This window comes from Arachis ipaensis, chromosome B10 (genome assembly GCF_059453495.1).
Source record: "Arachis ipaensis isolate K30076 ecotype BB chromosome B10, ASM5945349v1, whole genome shotgun sequence".
Classification (NCBI taxonomy): domain Eukaryota; kingdom Viridiplantae; phylum Streptophyta; class Magnoliopsida; order Fabales; family Fabaceae; genus Arachis; species Arachis ipaensis.
This window is the reverse complement of record NC_142435.1, coordinates 119,419,705-119,438,845: the sequence shown is the minus strand read 5'-3', so window position 1 is coordinate 119,438,845 and position 19,141 is coordinate 119,419,705. Positions and strand designations below refer to the sequence as shown.

General features: G+C 40.7%; 1 non-coding gene across 1 annotated transcript; it reads left to right on the top strand.

Annotated features, from left to right (window-relative positions):
* Positions 1–17,577: 17,577 nt before the first annotated feature.
* LOC148581480 (small nucleolar RNA R71) lies at positions 17,578–17,685 on the top strand. Its single transcript, XR_015897508.1, has one exon. It is a non-coding gene; the product is annotated as a small nucleolar RNA R71 (small nucleolar RNA).
* Positions 17,686–19,141: the final 1,456 nt, after the last annotated feature.

The window sequence follows — 19,141 nt, the reverse complement described above, 5'->3', positions numbered from 1 at the left end:
TCATCTGTCGGTTCTCGATCATGTTGGAATAGGATCCATTGATCCTTTTGCGTCTGTCACTACGCCCAACACTCGCGAGTTTGAAGCTCGTCACAGTCATCCCTTCCTAGATCCTACTCAGAATACCACAGACAAGGTTTAGACTTTCCGGATCTCAGGAATGGCTGCCAATAATTCTAGCCTATACCACAAAGGTTTTAATCTTAGATTAGAAACCCAAGAGATACACATTCAAGCTTGTTTGCATGTAGAACAGAAGTGGTTGTCAGGCACGCGTTCATAGGTGAGAATAGTGATGAGTGTCATGGATCATCACATTCATCAAGTTGAAGAACGAGTGTATATCTTAGAGAAGAAGTAGGCGTGAATTGAATAGAAAACAGTAGTACTTTGTATTAATTCATGAAGAACAGCAGAGCTCCACACCTTAATCTGTGGGGTGTAGAAACTCCACCGTTGAAAATACATAAGAACAAAAGGTCTACGCATGGCCGTCAAGCCAGCCTTAAACGTGAACATATAAGTTCCAAAGATGAAACGTATTTCCAGATTCCAAGATGAAAATACAATAGCAAAAGGTCCTATTTATAGAAAACTAGTAGCCTAGGGTTACATAAATAAGTAATTAATGCAGAAATCTTCTTCTGGGCCCACTTGGTGTGTGCTTGGGCTGAGCATTGAAGCTTTCACATGTAGAGACTTTTCTTGGAGTTAAACGCCAGCTTTTGTGCCAGTTTGGGCGTTTAACTCCAGCTTTTATGCCAGTTCTGGCGTTTTGACGCCAGAATTTTTATGCTGACTTAGAACGCTGGTTTGGGCCATCAAATCTCGGGTAAAGTATGGACTATTATATATTGCTGGAAAGCCCATGATGTCTACTTTCCAACGCAATTGCGAACGCGCCAATTGGGCTTCTGTAGCTCCAGAAAATCTACTTCGAGTGCAGGGAGGTCAGAATCCAACAGCATCTGCAGTCCTTTTTCAGCCTCTGAATCAGATTTTTGCTCAGGTTCCTCAATTTCAGCCAGAAAATGCCTGAAATTACAGAAAAACACACAAACTCATAGTAAAGTCCAGAAATGTGATTTTTATTTAAATACTAATAAAAATATAATAAAAACTAACTAAAACATACTAAAAATACCTAAAAACAATGCCAAAAAGCGTATAAATTATCCGCTCATCACAACACCAAACTTAAATTGTTGCTTGTCCCCAAGCAACTGAAAATCAAATAGGATAAAAAGAAGAAAATATACAATGAATTCCAAAAACATCTATGAAGATCAGTCTTAATTAGATGAGCGGGGCTATTAGCTTTTTGCTTCTGAACAGTTTTGGCATCTCACTTTATCCTTTGAAGTTTAGAATGATTGGCATCTATAGGAACTCAGAATTTAGATAGTGTTATTGATTCTCCTAGTTCAGTATGTTGATTCTTGAACACAGCTACTTTATGAGTCTTGGCCGTGGCCCTAAGCACTTTGTTTTCCAGTATTACTACCGGATACATAAATGTCACAGACACATAATTGGGTGAACCTTTTCAGATTATGACTCAGCTTTGCTAGAGTCCCCAATTAGAGATGTCCAGAGCTCTTAAACACACTCTTATTATTTTGGACCACGACTTTAACCGCTCAGTCTCAAGCTTTTCACTTGACACCTTCACGCCACAAGCACATGGTTAGGGACAGCTTGGTTTAGCCGCTTAGGCCAGGATTTTATTCCTGTGGGCCCTCCTATCCACTGATGCTCAAAGCCTTAGATCCTTTTTATTTTACCCTTGCCTTTTGGTTTAAAGGGCTATTGGCTTTTTCTACTTGCTTTTTCTTTCTCTTTTTTCTCTCCCTTTTTTTTCGCCATTTTTTTCTTCTCTTTTTTTTTCCGCAAGCTTTGTCTATTCACTGCTTTTTCTTGCTTCAAGAATCAATTTTGTGATTTTTCATATCATCAATAACATTTCTCCTTTTTTATTATTCTTTCAAGAGCCAACAATTTTGACATTCATAAACAACAAATTAAAAAATATGAACTGTTCAAGCATTCATTCAGAAAAACAAAAAGTATTTCCACCACATCAAAATAATTAATCTATTTTAAAATTCGAAATTCATGTACTTCTTTTTCTTTTTGCAATTAAAAAACACTTTTTATTTAAGAAAGGTGATGGATTCATAGGACATTCATAGCCTCAAGGCATAGACACTTAGACACTAGTGATCATGTAATAAGACACAAACATAAATAAAACATAAAGAATAATTTTTGAAAAATAGAAAAATATGAACAAGGAAATTAAAGAACAGGTCCACCTTAGTGATGGCGGCTTGTTCTTCCTCTTGAAGATCTTATGGAGTCCTTGAGCTCCTCAATGTCTCTTCCTTGCCTTTGTTGCTCCTCCCTCATGACTCTTTGGTCTTCTCTAATTTCATGGAGGAGGATGGAATGCTCTTGGTGCTCCACCCTTAGTTGTCCCATGTTGGAACTTAATTCTCCTAGGGATGTGTTGATTTGCTCCCAATAATTTTGTGGAGAAAAATGCATCCATTGAGGCATCTCAAGGATTTCATGATGAGGAATTTCCTCATGCTCTTGTCCATGAGTGGGCTCTCTTGTTTGCTCCATCCTTTTCTTAGTGATGGGCTTGTCCTCATCAATGAGGATGTCTTCCTCTATGTCAATTCCAGCTGAATTGCAGAGGTGACAAATGAGATGAGGGAAGGTGACGTTAGGATTTTTGCCAGTAAAGAATTTTATAAAAACAGTCGCGTTGTAGTTATAGTTTCTAAAACAACAGAAACCCCTTCGTACAAACGTTTTGGTTGTCACAAGTAACAAACCCCTTAAAAATTGATAACCGAAGTATTTAAACCTCGGGTCATCTTCTCAAGGAACTGCAGGGAAGTATGTTCTTATTATTGGTTATGGAGATTGTAAATCGGGGTTTTGAAGATGAGGAACAAGTAATTTAAATTGCAATTAAAATAAGTAAAAGACTGTAAAATAAATGAATAATTATAAAATAAACTTTTGGCAAGGTATGAGAAATTAGAAGTCCTATCCTAGTTATCCTTATCAATGATGATGAAGATTGAATCTTAATTCCACTTAGTCAGCCTTTACTTAAAGTAAAGAAAATTCAAGTGACTAATTGTTTTGATCTTCAAATCCTAGTTAATCCCTAAGGAAATATTGGGATTATTGAAGTTTGATAACAATTATCAATCATGTTGAGTTTGATAACTCCTGAGTTACTGATTTCTTAACCAAGACCAAAGGGGAAAAGTAAATCTACTGGAATAAAAATGTCTTCAGATTGGAAGCAACAGTAACATAAATAAAAGAGAGCAATAATAAACTGAAATACCTCAAATAACATTAATTCAAAGAATAATCTGTAAAATAGAAGAATTCATAAATTAAATTGAGAAGATAAATAAAAAGGACTATTGAACCTGATAAAAAGAGATAATCCTGAAAGCAAAAGACATCCTAATTCTAAATCCTAAAAGAGAGAGGAGAGAACCTCCCTCAAAACTAAATCTAAATCATGAAAAGTAACTAATTGGAGACTCTCCCTTGAATGGATGCATTCTCCCACTTCATAACCTCTGATCTGTGCTTTCTGGACTTGGATTTGGGCCAAAAAGGGCTTCAGAAATCGCTGGGGACGTTTTCTGTAATTTCTGGTGCGTGGCCTCTGTCACGCATCCGCGTGGGTCACGCGGTCGCATCAATTAGAGTTTTCCTTGTCACGCGGTCGCTTCAGTCAGGCGTCCACGTCATATGCGTTTCGCTTAAGGCGCGCGGTCACGTCAATCACGCAGTCGCGTCACTGCTATTTCGCGTTGGCATGCGGCCGCGTCGTCCAAGCGATCGCGTCACTGCCAGTTTCTTCAAAAACTCCATTTTGTGCTTTCCTTCTACTTTTGTATGTTTCCTTTCCATCCTTTAAGTCATTCCTGCCTTAGAGGATCTGAAACTACTCAACACACGAATCACGACATCGAATAGAAATAAAAGGGTAATTAAAATAATTACTTTTAAAGCATAGGAAACATGTTTTTCACAAACATCACATAATAAGGAAGGGAAAGTAAAACCATGCAATTAACATGAATAAGTGGGTGAAGGACTGAATAAATCACTTAAATTAGGCACAAAATATATCATAAAATATAGGTTTATCAACCTCCCCACACTTAAACAATAGCATGTCCTCATGCTAAATCCAAGATAAAGAGTAAGGTAAGGTTGAAGTGATGGAATCTCATGCAATGCAATTTATCCTAAATGCAACTACCTAAATGAATCATGCAATTCTAATTTTTATTTACTTGTATATAAAACTTACATGTAGTCAAATTAATTCACATTTTCAAGGAATCATATATACATAGCCAAACCTTAGATAATGATAAAGCACTTTTACAATTGAGATAGGAAAGAAAAATATTTTACAAACTTGCAAGACAATTAATAATTTAAGCATAGATATATGTTGATGAGCTATTGAACCCTCACTGGATTTTGTGTTTACTCTTTAATCACTCAGTGTTTATTGGGTTAATCACTCTATTCTTATTTTTATCCTTACTTTCTATAACTTTGTTCTTCATCTAACCAATCAACAATTATAGAATATAGGCATACAAAAATCATGAGGTCTTTAATTAAGGTTGTAATGGGGCCAAGGTAAAGGTAAGGGTATATGTATAAGGCTAAGTGAACTAATTAAGTGAATCATTGATTAGTCTAAGATCTCACCTAACATACATATTTTGTAAAGCAAAGCTTCTTTACCTATTTTCCCATATTTTTCCCACTTTTTATGTTACATGCTCATATTTAATTTTTATTTATTTTTATCCCATGTGCATCGCTTTTTGCATTTGGGGAATTCTTGTGTATCCCCTTTATTCAAATACTGAAAAAAATTTTTTAATGCACATGGTAATTCAATTATTTTGATTTCACATGAGCATGCTTCCCAAAATTTTTATTTTGAATTATTTTATTCTTTTTAACTTTCTACCCTTTGTTTTTATCATCCATGTTCCCAATAGGTTTCCCTGCTTACACAACACACAATTTCTATCTTAAGCTAACCAAGGATTCAACTTGGGATTTTTATTTTGTTTTTCTGCTTAAGGCTAGTAATGTGGTTATAAAACAAGAGGGGTTTTAAAGGCTCAAGGGGGCTAACAAGGGTGATGTAAAAGGTAGGCTAATTTGGGAATAGTGAGCTAGAATCAAACAATGGCCTCAATCACTTTCTTGGTATGTATCTATATTCTACAATCGGACATATAGATTAAAACAAAGTAAAGAACACTAGAATAAATAAGAAGGGCAGAACACACAGGAATAAAATATTATGGTTTAAGTGTAACCATGCAATTAGGCTCAAAACTCACAGGCTGTGTGTTCTCTAACTCAAAAATCATATATCAGTTATATATGTCAAGCAAGTAAAAATTAAGAGTTCCCATTATTCTCAATGTAAATCTTAAGGTGGCTTTAAAGTTCTAGTGTTTCTCCTTGATGAAATGTTGTTAACTAACTAACATGTAATGCCATATATACAAGGTGTGGGTTGTTTTTATTCTGTTCAAGTCTCTAGTTTACTTCCTTTTTATTTTTTTTTCAATTTAAACTAAGTTATCTTATGCTAAAAAGGGTAAACTATACTAATTAATCCACATTTTCTATAACTAATAAGTTAGAATTGCAACTAAACTAACTAGCTAAAATATAAACTAAGGTGCAAAATACAGAAAATAGAGTAAAAATACATGAAAATAGCAATGTATAAGTACTGAAAAAATAAAAATAAAAATAAAAGAGAAAAATACAGAAAAATAGCAAAATAAAATAAAAAGAGTCTGTAGTGGTTCACCAAAAAAATATGCCAGAGATGGTGACCTCCCCACACTTAAAATGAAGCATCGTCCCTGATGCTCACTCAAGCAGGGTGTGAAGGGGTGTCATCACTGGAAGGGTGGGTAGCTGGAGTCTCTGTGGTGGTGGTCTGAGGATCTGCCTGCTGCAGAGGAGGTGCTGACTGAATAGGGATCTCTAGGTCAGAAGCCTGAATCTGATGCGGGGCCTCCTGCTGTGATGCAGCCTAGTCTGTGCCTGCCTGCGCAGCCTCTCTCTGTGGATGGGTCTCGGCCTCGTGGTTATCCGCCTCCTCCTCAGATGGCTCTGATGGGGTGTCAGGCTCGGAGGGGATGTCGCTGCCAGAACGGATCATCAGCTTCAGGTACTCATAGCGTCGCTTGCTGCGACACTCAGATCTCTCGTATTGCCGCCGGTTGCGGTGCTCCATCTGGTCTAGCTGCCGAAACAGGCGGTGCACTAAGTGATAAACTGGTTCTGAGGCAGGTGGAGGTGCAGTGGTGGTAGCAGGGGTAGCTGTAGAGGAAGAGAGGCCGGCAGATGGTGTGGCTGTCTCATTAGTAGGAGTGAGGAATGGAGGTCTGTAGCCCAAAGCCAGAAAATTCCTGCTGTAAGGGATAATTTTCTTGCATTCTGCAGCAGGTGGCTTCTCATCAGCATCCTCCCAAGGCACGTTAGCTCGACGGCCAAGCTGTGTAATCAGATATGGAAAGGGGAGAGTGCCTCGGACGTGGACCCTGGCCATGTAGTACCGAATGAAGCGTGGCAGGTACAGGTCCTTACCCTCCATCACACACCATAGGAGGGTGATCATAGCGGCAGGTAGCTCTGTCTTGTGAGTACTCGGCATAATAAAGTTGCTGAGGATCTGATGCCATAGCCGAGCCTCATCATTCAAGTAAGCCCGCGTGATTCCCTTAGGCATGGTAGTGTTCTGACCCATGACCCAAGGAACAGTCGGGTCAAGAGCTATCCTTGCCTTGACGGCATCCCAGTCAAACTTCATGAAGCGCATGACCTCCTCAGCCTGTTGATAACCATCTGGCTGATTGGATTTAGGCAGGAGCTTCAGAACATCCTCTATGGCCTTTTTAGTGACCAGTATCTGCTTCCCTCTTAGGTGTACTGCATCTAGGGAATTTTTGAAGTAATTGTAGTAAAATTCCCTTACCCAAGATGCATTGACCTCAGTCAGGTTTCTCTCCAGGAAGAACCAGCCTCTTTGTTTGATCTGATAAGAGGTGTATTGCTGGAGTTCTTCTGGGATCTTCAGAGTCCTCTCCAGGTACAGGTTCCTGGAGGTTGCAAACACTGGATACTTCAGCTCGCAGTATCGGTTTGCAAACTTAAAGGGATCAGTAGCAGGGAGTAGCTGGTCAGCCTTCTCCTGCGGGGTAAAGTGTTTCTCCCGCCAGGAGTCATCATGCATGATGTCCAGGATGGACATGGAGGATTCACCTCTTTTCCGTTTGCCAGTTGTTGCCTTTCCTTTTCCCTTTCTTTGGGTGTTAGACATCCTGAAAAACAGAAAACCAGGATATAATAAAAACAGGAAAATAGGTAGGCAATTAATCAAAATAAGCACATAATGGCAAAGGAGCAGTAGAAAAATGAGTTAAGTAAAAGTGCATTAAGGATTGAATAGGAGTTAGAAAACTGAAAAGAGAAATCCACAATCCAAAATATAATAGAATTCATGTTAATTAGGAAAAATTATCATCATGCCTTGGTTAGAAAGTGAAAGAGAAGAGTGAAAAAAACCAAGAAGATATATGTTGAAAGTTAGGTTGGTTAGGAATGAAAAAGAGTTTAGGAAGTTAAAATTAGTGAATTAGTAAAAAGTGGATTAGATTAAGTGGCATGATGATCATTCCCTAAGTAACGAAAATTCACAAATTAAAGCAACAAATAACTCATATTCAAACAAGGAAGGTAAGGATGATTCATATTGAAATAGCAAAAAAGTGGAATTGAATCATCCAGGAAGCATCTTATAAACCAGGATATTGAAAAGAATAAGAAAGCATGCCCTGGCATTCATGAATTGATTTGGTAAAAGCAGAGTAAAGCAGAGTTTAAAGTGCCAAAACCAAGACATAAATGGAAAGAAAACAGTTTACAGAAAATTGGGCAGTATTCTGGCTAAAATTGGATGTTCCCGGAAAATAATCAGCAATCAGAATAGTTCATATGAATTAAAAAGATAGCTGCAATTACATATGAGGACTATGAAGAACATGAAAAAGCAGTGTAAAGAGCAGCATGAAACAAGAAATTACAGCATATGAACAATACTAACATCACAGCAACAGCAGAATTGTGAAATTAATAAAGTAAGAAACACGAACAGCGCAATTAATCAGGCCTAAATCCACTAACCACATCCTAGGCTACCTAACAACCTAGAATCCACTACAACATGCATATCTAACTAGCCTAATTATGAAGATAAACAGAAAAATATGTAATTAACTACGAATTGATAGAAGGGTGGCGTTCGGCGGAACGTGGTAGGCGTAGGAATGAAAGTGGGGCAGAGAGGTGGCTACGGGATGGTGGTGGTGGCGGCTGACGCGGTGGTGGAGGGTGGCACGGCGACGGTGAGTGTGGCGGTCGCGGAGGAGGTTTGGAAAGGTAATGGGGGAGGGGTTAAGGGGGAAGGAAGGGAAGGGGGGTGTGGGTGGTGGTGGGTGGTGCGGCTGGGACGGAGCGCCGGCGGTGGGTGTGGCAGTCGCGGAGGGGGCAGTGGTGGTGGAGGGAAGAGGAGGAAAGAAGAAGAAGAAAGAGGGGGAAGGGGGGTGGCGTGGCGGTGGGTTCTGGGTGGTCGACGGGGGCGGCGGTGGTTGGTGGTGGTGGCTGGAAGTTGGTGGTGGTTGGTTGGAGAGAGAGAGGAAGGAGAAGGGCTGGGGGGCGCGAATGGTTAGGGTTCGCGTGACTGGGGGGTTAGTAAATTTAAATCCACGCAATCGCGTGGGGCACGCAGTCGCGTGGCTGGGGTGAAATGAGGGTTGACGCGATCGCGTGGGTGGCCCGATCGCATGGAATGGGTAAAAGAGGGAATGACGCGGTCGCATGAGGCATGCGACCGCGTCGCTGGAAATTATGCTAAACGCACAAGTCCAGCATCGTTTCAGCGCAACTCTCTGTCTCCTTTGGGGTGTTGTGCAATCCATGCGATGCGAGGGTGGCGCGATCGCGTAGGTCGTTTTGTGCGAAATGCACAATGGCCGTACGATTCCAGCCTAACTCTCTGGACGTTGGGGATTTATGCCGATCTCCAGATCACGCGGCCGCGTGAATGACACGGATGCGTGGGGAGTGTTTTTCACAACTAACGCGATCACATGAGTGATGCGGTCGCGTCGCGCACTCTTTCTTCTTTTTTTTTTATGCAGGTATGCAATTATGCAGTATGCAATGCGAATGAATAATATTCAGGTTCAATTGAAAAGGATAATAAAAATAAATAACACGAAATAAAACTGAAAAAGGAACGACCATACCATGGTGGGTTGTCTCCCACCTAGCACTTTTAGTTAAAGTCCTTAAGTTGGACATTGGATGAGCTTCTTGTTATGGCGGCTTATGCTTAAATTCATCCAGAAATCTCCACCAATGCTTGGAATGCCAACAGCCTCCGGGGTCCCAAACTAGGCATGTAAAGTTTCTGAGCAGCTTCAAACAAATTCTCAGGCTCCCGGGGTGACGAATGTCAGAACAGATTCCAGGATCCCAAACCTTGCTTTTAAATCCGCCTTCATCTTGATCTATATTTTTCCATTCGGGCGGTTTAGAAAGTAGATTTTCACCAAGATGACCAAAAGTTTTCCGAGATCCATTCGATTGATCATGATGCCAATCCGTGCACTTCGAATTGAAGCGTGGAACCTTATTGAACCTTGTGCACCAGCACTGAGTGTGAGCCATTTCCCTCTTACTCTTAAAGCCGCAAAGAGCTCTAAACTGGCCATCTGTTTCAAGCAAACCATATTCAAGTGGGAAAATAAAGTTAAAGGTTAAGGATTGTACCCATTTGAAGCTTGTATTAGGTGGTAATGGCCTTGGGATAGGTGTTTCTAGTGGTTCTGTGAGTTCTACTCCCTTGTGCTCTTCTGTGAATTTCTTCACTTCCTTGCAGACTTCCTCAATTGCATCCATGTCCTGATCAAAGCCTTCTATGTCTTCCTCGTCACGTAAGTCATAAACGGGAGGTTGAGAGAAATCTACCTCCGCATCATCTTTGTATTCACTTGGGGAAGATTCTTCGATTAGAGAATTCACTTGCTGATGCAAGTTCACTACTAGGAGAACTTGACTTGAGATTATCATCATCAAGGAAACTTGCTTCTTGGATTATTCCGTCTAGTTCTTCATAAAAGATTTGCTGTGGGAGTTGTGCACTATCCTCCTTAGCATCAATTGTAGCGTTCTTAATAGAATTCTCCACAACTTCGGATTCCCATGGAAGTTCAGCGTCTCCTAAGTCTTCAACCAACTCCTCTTCTTTCATAATGACAGCTTCCTCTACTTGTTCTAATACGAAGTCATGCTCTGTCTTGTCCACTGGAGTTTCTAGTATCTCCTTCATGCTACACTCTTCATTAGATTGTCCACATGGGGCTCTGGGAGGCCCTTGAATGTTCGAACGTCTAGAAGATAATAGACTTACTGCTTGCTCCAGTTGATGAAGGGTTGTTTAAAGTTGATCTACTGTTTTCTTGAGGTGAACCTCTAATTCTTGGGGTGATAGATTTGGACGTGGTACATGGGGAAGTGGTGGCGTTTGGGAGTAATTGGATTGGAATTTAGGTAGACGAGGATCATACGGTAGTGAATGGTGAAAAGGAGCTTGTGAGTGTGGTGGTGCGAAGTTATGTTGAGAGGATGGCCTATAAGCGCAGGGTGGGGCTTGTTGGTAACCACAAGGTTGTCCACCATGTCTATTTGTTTGGTATGCATTGTAGAATGGTCTTTGTCCATGATATCTTGGAGGGTGTTGTTGCCTAAAGGGTTGATCAGATCCTCTTGGCTCCATCCATCTTTAGTTGCTCTGACCTTGATGCATGTTCCTGTTATAACTTTTACTCCTTTCAACAATATTAGAACCAAACTCAAAGCGAGAGGGGTGAGAATTCATAGTAGCTAATAAAAATAAAAGGGGAAAATAAAGACAAATAAACAAGTAAAAGAAAAGTATTTACAATAACCAATAATAAGGCACACAATTGCAGTTCCCCGGCAACGGCGCCATTTTGACGTTAGGATTTTTGCCAGTAAAGAATTTTATAAAAACAGTCGCGTTGTAGGTATAGTTTCTAAACCAACAGAAATCCCTTCGTACAAACGTTTTGGTTGTCACAAGTAACAAACCCCTTAAAAATTGATAACCGAAGTATTTAAACCTCGGGTCGTCTTCTCAAGGAACTGCAGGGAAGTATGTTCTTATTATTGGTTATGGAGATTGTAAATCGGGGTTTTGAAGATGAGGAACAAGTAATTTAAATTGCAATTAAAATAAGTAAAAGACAGTAAAATAAATGAATAACTGTAAAATAAACTTTTGGCAAGGAATGAGAAATTAGAAGTCCTATCCTAATTATCCTTATCAATGATGATGAAGATAGAATCTTAATTCCACTTAGTCAGCCTTTACTGAAAGTAAAGAAAAGTCAAGTGACTAATTGTTTTGATCTTCAAATCCTAGTTAATCCCTAAGGAAATATTGGGATTATTGAAGTTTGATAGCAATTATCAATCATGTTGAGTTTGATAACTCCTGAGTTACTGATTTCTTAACCAAGACCAAAGGGGAAAAGTAAATCTACTGGAATAAAAATGTCTTCAGATTGGAAGCAACAGTAACATAAATAAAAGAGAGCAATAATAAACTGAAATACCTCAAATAACATTAATTCAAAGAATAATCTGTAACATGGAAGAATTCATAAATTAAATTGAGAAGATAAATAAAAAGGACTATTGAACCTGATAAAAAGAGATAATCCTGAAAGCAAAAGACATCCTAATTCTAAATCCTAAAAGAGAGAGGAGAGAACCTCCCTCAAAACTAAATCTAAATCATTAAAAGTAACTAATTGGAGACTCCCCCTTGAATGGATGCATTCCCCCACTTCATAACCTCTGATCTGTGCCTTCTGGACTTGGATTTGGGACAAAAAGGGCTTCAGAAATCGCTGGGGGCATTTTCTGTAATTTCTGGTGCGTGGCCTCTGTCACGCGTCCGCGTGGGTCACGCGGTCGCATCAATTAGAGTTTTCCTTGTCACACTGTCGCTTCAGTCAGGCGTCCGCGTCATATGCGTTTTGTTTAAGGCGCGCGGTCGCGTCAATCACGCAGTCGCGTCACTGCTATTTTGCGTTGGCACGTGGCCGTGTCGTCCAAGCGATCGCGTCACTGCCAGTTTCTTCAAAAACTCCATTTTGTGCTTTCCTTTCATTTTTGTATGTTTCATTTCCATCCTTTAAGTCATTCCTGCCTTAGAGGATCTGAAACTACTCAACACACGAATCACGGCATCGAATGGAAATAAATGGGTAATTAAAATAATTACTTTTAAAGCATAGGAAACATGTTTTTCACATACATCACATAATAAGGAAGGAAAAGTAAAACCATGCAATTAACATGAATAAGTGGGTGAAGGACTGAATAAATCACTTAAATTAGGCACAAAATATATCATAAAATATGGGTTTATCAGAAGGCTAACCTTGCCAAAGTAGAGGATTTGTCCGCCACCTTGTAGAGTTCTAGGGATATCACCTCATGAACTTCTACTTCCTCTCCCATCATGATGCTATGGATCATGATTGCCCGGTCTATAGTAACTTCAGACCGGTTGCTAGTAGGAATGATTGAGCGTTGGATGAACTCCAACCATCCCCTAGCCACGGGCTTGAGGTCATGTCTTCTTAGTTGAACCGGCTTCCCTTTTGAATCTCTCTTCCATTGAGCGCCCTTTTCACAAATGTCTATGAGGACTTGGTCCAACCTTTGATCAAAGTTGACCCTTCTAGTGTAGGGGCGTGCATCTCCTTACATCATGGGCAAGTTGAATGCTAACCTTACATTTTCCGGACTAAAATCTAAGCATTTCCCCCGGACCATTATAAGCCAATTCTTTGGGTCCGGGTTCACACTTTGATCATGGTTCTTGGTGATCCATGCATTAGCATAAAACTCTTGAACCATTAAGATTCCGACTTGTTGAATGGGGTTGGTGAGAACTTCCCAACCTCTTCTTCGAATCTCATGTCGGATCTCCGGATATTCACCCTTTTTGAGTCTGAAAGGGACCTCGGGGATCACCTTATTAATAAGCTTGACCGGGCAAATGCGGAATCATCATAGGACTTGGCCACAACTTCATAGAAGTGGTCTTGATGGATCTTTGAGATGAATCTCTCTATCTCCCATGACTCGGAGGCGGAAGCTTTTGCCTTCCCTTTCCTCTTTCTAGAGGTTTCTCCGGCCTTAGGTGCCATAAATAGTTATGGAAAAACAAAAAGCTTTAGCTTTTACCACACCAAACGTAGAAGGTTTGCTCGTCTTCGAGCAAAAGAAGAAAGAAGAGAGTAGAATAAGAAGAAATAGAGGAGATGGAGGGGGCTTAGTGGTTCGGCCAAGGGGGAGAATTAGTGTTCATGTTGTGTGAAAATGAAGGAGTGAAGATGGGTTATATAGGAGTGGAGAGAGGGGTAGGGTTCGGCTATGTATGGGTGGGTTTGAGAGGGAAAGTGGTTTGAATTTGAATGGTGAGGTAGGTGGGGATCTATGGTAGATGTGGATTGGTAAAGAGATTATGGAGAAGAGGGTAGGTTTTGATAGGTGAGGGGTTTTTGGGGAAGAGGTATTGAGGTGATTGGTGAAGGGTATTTGGGGAAGGGTGTTATGGGAAGGTGTAAAGAAGAGAGAGAGATGAAGTAGGTGGGGATCCTGTGGGGTCCACAGATCTTGAGGTGTCAAGGATTTCTCATCCCTGCACCATGTTGGCATGTAAATGCCCCCTTGATTGCCAATCCTGGCGTTAAACACCAGGTTGCTGCCCATTTCTGGTGTTTAACGCCAGCTTTTCTCCCCTTTTTGGCATTTAAACGCCAGCTCTGTGCCCATTTCTGGCGTTAAACGCTAGTTCTGTGCCCCTTTCTGGCATTAAACGCCAGTTTTGTGCCCCTTTCTGGCATTAAACGCCCAGAATGGTGCCAGACTGGGCGTTTAACGCCCATTCTGCTACCCTTACTGGCGTTTAAACCCTAGTAAGCTTCTCCTCCAGGGTGTGCTATTTTTAATACTGTTTTTCATTCTGTTTTTGCTTTTTCAGTTGTTTTTGTGGCTTCACATGATCATCAACCTACAGAAAACATAAAATAACAATGGAAAATAAATAGATATGATTAAATAAAATTGGGTTGCCTTCCAACAAGCACTTCTTTAATGTCAATAGCTTGATAGTGGGCTCTCATGGAGCCTCACATATACTCAGAGCATGATGATGGCCTCCCAACACCAAACTTAGAGTTTGAATGTGGGAGGCTCTATTTGACTCTGCATTGAGAGAAGCTTTGTATGCTTCTTCTCCATGTGTGCAGAAGGAGATCCTTGAGCCTTAAACACATGGCAGGACTCATTCACTTGAATGACCAGCTCTCCTCTGTCAACATCAATCACAGCTTTTGCTGTGGCTAGGAAGGGTCTGCCAAGGATGATGGATTCATCCATACACTTTCCAGTGTCTGGGATTATGAAATCAGCAAGGATGTAGTGGCCTTCAACCTTTACCAAGACATCCTCTACAAGTTCATAAGCCTGTTTCCTTGAATTGTATGCCATCTCTAGTGAGATTCTTGTAGCTTGTACCTCAAGGATCCCTAGCTTCTCCATTACAGAGAGAGGCATGAGGTTTATATTTGACCCCAGGTCACACAGAGCCTTCTCAAAGGTCATGGTGCCTATGGTACAAGGTATTGAGAACTTTCCAGGATCCTGTCTCTTCTGAGGTAATCTCTGCCTAGTCAAGTCATCCAGTTCTTTGGTGAGTAAGGGAGGTTCATCCTCCCAAGTCTCATTACCAAATAACTTGGCATTTAGCTTCATGATTGTTCCAAGGTACTTGGCAACTTACTCTTTAGTAACATCTTCATCCTCTTCAAAGGAGGAATACTCATCAGAGCGTATGAATGGCAGAAGTAAATTCAATGGAATCTTTATGGTCTCTGTATGAGCCTTAGATTCCCATGGTTCCTCATTAGGGAACTCCTTGGAGGCCAGTGGACGTCCATTGAGGTCTTCCTCAGTGGAAATCACTGCCTTTCCCTCCTCTATGCATTCGGCCATGTGGGACGTGTTTATGGCCTTGCATTCTCTCTTTGGGTTCTCTTTTGTATTGCTTAGGAGAGTACTAGGAGGGAGTTCAGTAATTTTCTTACTCAGCTGACCCACTTGTGCCTCCAAATTTCTAATAGAGGACCTTGTTTCAGTCATGAAACTTTGAGTGGTCTTAGATAGATCAGAGACTACAGTTTCTAAGTCAGAGTGGCTCTGCTTAGAATTTTCTGTCTGTTGCTGAGAAGATGATGGAAAAGACTTGCTGTTGCTAAACCTATTTCTTCTACCATTACTGTTGTTGAAGCCTTGTTGAGGCCTCTGTTGGTCCTTCCATGAGAGATTTGGATGATTTCTCCATGTAGGATTATAGGTGTTTCCATAGGGTTCTCCCATGTAATTCACCTCTTCCATTGCTGGGTTCTTGATGAGCGGATATTTTATACGCTTTTTGGGGTTAATTTCATATAGTTTTTAGTATGTTTTAGTTAGTTTTTAGTTTATTTTCATTATTTTCTAGGCAAAATTCATATTTCTGGACTTTACTATGAGTTTGTGTGTTTTTCTGTAATTTCAGGTATTTTCTGGCTGAAATTGAGGGAGCTGAGCAAAAATCTGATTCAGGCTGAAAAAGGACTGCTGATGCTGTTGGATCCTGACCTCTCTGCACTCGGAATGGAATTTCTGGAGCTACAGGAGTCCAATTGACGCGCTTCCAATTGCGTTGGAAAGTAGACATCCAGGGCTTTTCAGCAATATATAATAGTCCATACTTTGCTCAAGGATATACGACGTAAACTGGCGTTCAACGCCAGTTCCATGTTGCAGTCTGGTGTCCAGCGCCAGAAACACGTTACAAGTTGGAGTTCAACGCCAGAAACAGGTTACAGCCTGGCGTTGAACGCCCAAAACAGCCCAGACACGTGAGAAGCTTTAGTCTCAGCCCCAGCACACACCAAGTGGGCCCCAGAAGTGGATTTCTGCACTATCTATCATAGTTTACTCATTTTCTGTAAACCTAGGTTACTAGTTTAGTATTTAAACAACTTTTAGAGATTTATTTTGTATCTCATGATATTCTAGATCTGAACTTTGTACTCTTTGACGACATGAGTCTCTAAACTCTATTGTTAGGGGTGAGGAGCTCTGTTGTGTCTCGATGAATTAATGCAAGTATTTCTGTTTTCCATTCAAACATGCGTGTTCCTATCTAAGATATCCATTCGCACTTCAACATGAATGTGATGAACGTGACAATCATTATCATTCCCCCACGAACGCGTGCCTGACAACCACTTCCTTTCCACCCTAGAATGAATGAATATCTCTTGGATCTCTTAATCAGAATCTTCGTGGTATAAGCTAGATTGAGGGCAGCATTCAAGAGAATCCGGAAAGTCTAAACCTTGTCTGTGGTATTCCGAGTAGGATCCAGGGATTGAATGACTGTGACGAGCTTCAAACTCGCGAGTGCTGGGCGTAGTGACAGACGCAAAAGGATAGTAAATCCTATTCCGGTACGATTGAGAACCTGCAGATGATTAGCCGTGCGGTGACAGCGCACCTGGACCCTTTTCACTGAAAGGAAGGATGGTAGCCATTGACAATGGTGATCCACCAACACACAGCTTGCCATAGAAGGACGTGCGTGCATGAACAAGAAGATAGAGGAAAGCAGAAATTCAGAAGACAAAGCATCTCCAAAACTCCAACATATTCTCCATTACTGCATACAAGTATAATTTGTGTTCTGCCTTTTACTTTTTACAATTCAAACTAAAAATTATTATTGATATTATATCCTGACTAAGAGTTACAAGATAACCATAGCTTGCTTCAAGCCAACAATCTCCGTGGGATCGACCCTTACTCACGTAAGGTATTACTTGGACGACCCAGTGCACTTGCTGGTTAGTTGTGCGAAGTTGTAAGAGAGTAATGTGAACATTGACATCACAATTTCGTGCACCAGTTCTTAGGATCATAAGCTTCTCCTTCAGATGAAGCTTCTTTGGTACTGCCAGTTGCTGCTTGCATGCTAGACAGACTCTGAGAAATCATATTGAATTGCTGAGTCAATATTTTGTTCTGAGCCAATATGGCATTCAGAGTATCAATCTCAAGAACTCCTTTCTTCTGATTTGTCCCATTATTCACAGGGTTCCTTTCAGAAGTGTACATGAATTGGTTATTTGCAACCATCTCAATGAGTTCCTGAGCTTCTGCAGTCGTCTTCTTCAGATGAAGAGATCCTCCAGCAGAGCTGTCCAATGACATCTTGGACAGTTCAGACAGACCATCATAGTAGATACCTATGATGCTCCATTCAGAAAGCATGTCAGAAGGACACCTTCTGATCAATTGCTTGTATCTTTCCCAAGCTTCATAGAGGGATTCACCTTCCTTCTGTCTGAAGGTCTGGACCTCCACTCTTAGCTTACTCAATTTTTGAGGTGGAAAGAATTTGGCCAGAAAAGCATTGACCAGCTTTTCCCAAGAGTTCAGGCTTTCCTTAAGTTGTGAATCCAACCATATCCTAGCTTTGTCTCTTACAGCAAAAGGGAAGAGCATAAATCTGTAGACCTCATGATCAACCCCATTGGTCTTGACAGTGTCACAGATTTGCAAGAATTCAGCTAAGAATTGATGAGGATCTTCCAATAGAAGTCCATGAAACTTGCAATTCTGTTGCATTAGAGAAACTAATTGAGGCTTTAGCTCAAAGTTGTTTGCTCCAATGGTAGGGATAGAGATGCTTCTCCCATAGAAGTCGGGAGTAGGTGCAATAAAGTCACCAAGCACCTTCCTTGCATTGTTGGCATTGTTGTTGTTTTCGGCTGCCATGGCTTCTTCTTGTTTTCGGCTGCCATCAGCTTCAACAAGAATGCTTTTGTCCTTGCTCCTGCTCATATGAAAGAGAGGAGAAGAAAGTATGGAATCCTCTATGTCACAGTATAGAGATTCCTTGAGATGTCAGAGGAAAAGAAGAATAGAAGGAGGAGGTAGAAAGGAGGGAATTCGAACTTATAGAGAGAGGGAGTCCGAATTGCACATTGAGGAAGAGTGCTAGTCCCTTAAATAGAAGAAGGTGAGAAGGGGGAAAAAGAATTTTCGAAATTAAATTTTGAAAGATTTTGAAAAATTATGAAAATTTGAAAAAGATTTGAATTGAAAACAAAATATTCCCTCTTGTGCCATCCTGGCGTTAAACGCCCAGAATGGTATCCATTCTGGCGTTTAACGCCCAAAATACTACCTTTTTGGGCATTTAACGCCCAACCAGGTACCCTGGCTGGCGTTTAAACGCCAGTTTTCCTTCCTCACTGGGCGTTTTAAACGCCCAGTGATGAGCGGATAATTTATACGCTTTTTGGCATTGTTTTTACATAGTTTTTAGTATAATTTAGTTAGATTTTAGTATATTTTTATTATTTTTTCACATTTCTGGACTTTACTATGAGTTTGTGTATTTTTCTGTGATTTCAGGTATTTTCTGGCTGAAATTGAGGGACTTGAGCAAAAATCAGATTCAGAGGTTGAAGAAGGACTGCAGATGCTGCTGGATTCTGACCTCCCTGCACTCAAAGTGGATTTTCTGGAGCTAAAGAACTTCAAATGGCGTGCTCTCAATTGCGTTGGAAAGTAGACATCCAGGGATTTCCAGCAATATATAATAGTCCATACTTTGTCCGAGATTAGACGATGCAAACTGGCGTTCAATGCCAGTTCCATGCTGCATTCTGGAGTTAAACGCCAGAAACAGGTTGCAAAGTGGAGTTAAACGCCAGAAACAGGTTACAAACTGGCGTTCAACTCCAAGAGAAGCCTCTACACGTGTAAAGCTCAATGCTTAGCCCAAGCACACACCAAGTGGGCCCTGGAAGTGGATTTCTGC